This window comes from Triticum dicoccoides, chromosome 6B (assembly GCF_002162155.2).
Source record: "Triticum dicoccoides isolate Atlit2015 ecotype Zavitan chromosome 6B, WEW_v2.0, whole genome shotgun sequence".
NCBI lineage: Eukaryota > Viridiplantae > Streptophyta > Magnoliopsida > Poales > Poaceae > Triticum > Triticum dicoccoides.
Genome location: NC_041391.1, coordinates 165729567 through 165733133, shown reverse-complemented (window position 1 = coordinate 165733133; position 3567 = coordinate 165729567). Strand labels below are relative to the sequence as shown.

The 3567-nt window shown below is 55.0% G+C and overlaps 1 pseudogene; it reads right to left on the bottom strand.

The window, feature by feature from the left end:
- Positions 1-1131: 1131 nt before the first annotated feature.
- On the bottom strand, positions 1132-2651 carry LOC119320971 (annotated as a pseudogene).
- Between the last annotated feature and the right edge of the window lie 916 nt (positions 2652-3567).

Below are 3567 nucleotides of genomic sequence, written 5' to 3'. Positions count from 1 at the left end.
ATGGAAACCTCCGAAGACTTGGCGCGTACTTCAAGGGTTGCTCATTAGCTGACATGATTGGCAACCGACCATATGTATAGCCTAGGTACCCCCGGTGCATATATAAGCCATGGAATTTAGTCCCTAGAGGCATGATTAGCAGCCTTATGGTTCATAGCACAATCATACGAGCTTGAGGTAGATCATCTTGTACTTGATACTCCATCACATCAATATAAAAAAGTAGGACGTAGGGTTTTACCTTTTCGAGGGGTCCAAACCTAGGTAAACATCGTCTCCTGTTTCCCTCCTGTTACCATTGTTCCAAGACCAGCAGCTCGGGACCTCCTGTCGGAGATCCGCCAGTTTTAACACCGACATAACAACCCAACCAAAGAGTCGCCCAAGAAGGTTAGAAGAGGGTTCCTAAAAAAGAAGTAGGAAGAGAAGAAAGAGAAGCAAGAAGGGGTGGCTGCCAAGATGACGGAGAGGTTTGAGGACATCTTGGCGAAGAAGGAGAAAGCATGTATCAAGCGTTCCATGTGAAGGAGAAAAAGAAGGCTGAAAGGTTTAACATCTCGATGGCGGCGACGGGGAAGAAGCTCAACCTCGAAGAGAAGGAGACGAAGCTCGAACAAAGAAGGGTTGAGCTCATGGCCGCTTCGAAGGATACAAAGATGTTGACCATGAGGATGGATGAGTTGGATGACGATGCGGCGATCGTGCATGCCATCCGTATCAAGATGTTGAAGCGCTTGGCGGACGAAATGGAGGTGGTCAAGAAGGAGGCGGCCAAGAAGGAGCCAGATGGTGAGGAAGAGGCGGTGGTAAGGTGACCGAGGAGGCTTGGATAGCCGGTTAGGAGGGCAAAGAAAATCCCCTCTTTTACACGGACTTTTGGGATGAGGCGCATGCAAAAACTATGAGCATCCGTCTCTTATTCATTGTGACCGGGTGCTAGAAAATCATAATTTAACTTGCTCTTATATTGATATGCATTTGAAATAAAATTAATCGGACCTGACGGGAGATATAGGGAATGCGGTTGTATGGTCGGCATGGAGATGCCCTAACGGTAGGATTCACATCAAATCATTTATTTATTTTCTTCATATAATAAAAGAAACCTGCCCTTACTCCATAGGTGATACATCAAGTGGAAGCAGAGAGAAAATCCTTGACAAATTCCCGGGGCCGGCACACAACAGCCAACGGCGTGGCCATAGGCATGCTTAGACCGGCACCTTCGGCCATGTCAATGACACGACCTTTCCCGGCATCCCACTGGAAGCACTGCACGAGCGCCGCGAGCGTCAGGCCGAGAATGCGCATCGCCAGCCCTTCCGCGGGGCACCGCCTCCGGCCAAGCCCGAACGGCATCATGGGCGCGGGCTTGGCCGTGTCGAGGAACCTCTCTGGCATGAACTCTGTTGGAGAGTCCCAGAGGCTGGCGTCCCGGTTGATCGCCCACGAGTTGACGAGGATCATCGTGCCGCGCCGGACCTTGAAGCCGCCCACCGTGCAGTCCTCCATGGCCTCGTGCGCCGGGATGAGCGGGCCGACGGGGCACAACCGGAGGCTCTCCTTCAGGACGCATTGCAGGTAGGGGAGGTTGGCCATGTCGGACTCCTCGACAAGCCGTCCCGTGCCGACGTTGGCGTCTATCTCGTCCCTCGCCTTCTGCAGCGCCTCCGGGTGCGTCAGCAGCAGCGCCATCGTCCACTCGATGGTCAGCGCCGTCGTGTCAGTCCCGGTGCTGAACAGTACCTGGATTGGATTGGTTGGACATTACGTTGCAGCTAGTATATCCGGTGTCATGTTTGATGAAGGAATTACGGTGCTATTGCTCACCAAGACGATGCCTTTGAGGACGTTGTCAGTGTAGTACTCGGGATCGGCTTCTTGTAGCGCCAAGAGCTCGTCGATGACGCTGGTCGTGTGTCCACCGCCGGCCTTGCTGCGCCTTCGTCTGTGGTCGTCGACGAGGCCTCCGACGAACGCATCACGCCTCGCCTGCAGCCTCGCATGCGCCGCGTCGATGCCGCGTAGGCGGTCGACCCACCGCAGCGCCGGGAAGAAGTCCCCGATGCTGGGCGCGCCGACCACCTTAAACGACTCCTCGACGAACTCCTGGAACCTGCCCAATTCGCCGGAGTGCCCGTGCGCCGTCACCGCGCGCAGCATCACGTTCAGCACCAGCTCAAAGAGCCTAGGGCGGATGGTGACCGCCGCGCCGCCGCCGCCTGCTGCCGCTGAGTCCTGGAGCAGATTGACCACGAGGGACGTGACCTCGGCACGTCGGTCTGCCGTCCGTTCATCGAGGCGGGGCGCCGAGAAGAGCTTGCCGGCTAGGAACCGACGCAGGACGCCCGAGTGGGCGCTGTGGGAGGCCCAGGTGAGCGCCGTGTAGTTGTAGCCGAGGTGCTTCCCCACGAGCAGCCGCGGCCGCCCCGCCAGGGCGGCGTCATGCGCCGTGAAGCACTCCTCGGCGGCGGCATGCGTCGACACGAGGAGCGCCGGGCGCGTCCCCAGCCTCAGCGATACGAGCGGCCTCAAGGCCCCGCCGTGCGCCGAGGTGGCCAGCTTGGCCAGCGAGCGGTGCAGCGGCTTCTTGATCAGGTGGAGGTGGCCCAGCAGCGGGAGCGACGGTGGGCTCGGTGCGGTTCCACCATCACCCGACGACCGACACGACCGAACGAAAGTCGCGACGACACCGGCGAGCAGGACGAGAAGGAGCAGTAGAACGCCGCCGCTGTCCATGCCGGTGGCCGCGTCCATGGCTAGCATTGGCATTGCCCTGAAAATCCTCGATCAGCACGCGCTTGCTATATAGTGCTAGTAGTACCACGCACGTTGCTTCACAACGATTCTTAAAGAAATCGTCAGCACAAATGCGAACAAAACTAGAACTTCAAAAGTCCAATGAACCAAGACAATAAGATAAACTAGCAAATGACTAGATAAATCAGGCAGCCAATCCACTTGGTACCAGGAGTACATTTTGTATGGAAAGAGCCATTATTGGTGTGTTGCTTACAGTAATTCGTGAGACTCGCGCTCTAGTCCTTCTAAACCTCAAGCATGACCAAAGACTTACGTGAGCTGCCTCGCGTCATGAGCAATACCGTCTGCCTACGCCAGACGGAGTATATCCCTAGCGACTTAGCGACTGGATGACTGTTTTGTTAATCAACTACGGGGTGTCTTATTCTTGCTAGTAACCAGGTTTTGTTTGTCATACTGTTTTTCCGCTGAAACCCACCATTGTTGTAATAGAAACAGTAAATTTTTCCGTCGTCGTCGTTTCACTCTCACTCCTGGTTTTTAAATATGTTTACCGGAGAACCAATATGTGATTGGATGGTTAGGAGGATGGTTGTACTCCCAACTCACCTGGAATCAGACCTCAGGTTTGAAACTTGTGTGTCTCATAAAGGCAGAGTGTTCTTTCAATGAGAGGCAACGTTTCCGTCAATAGCGAGGCACCTGTGGTGTCTTCATCAACCTCAAGACCAACCGGCTCAGTCTCCCGAAGTTGCTCATAGGGCTAGGGGTGCGTGAGAGCGTTTATGAACATGAGTGTATATG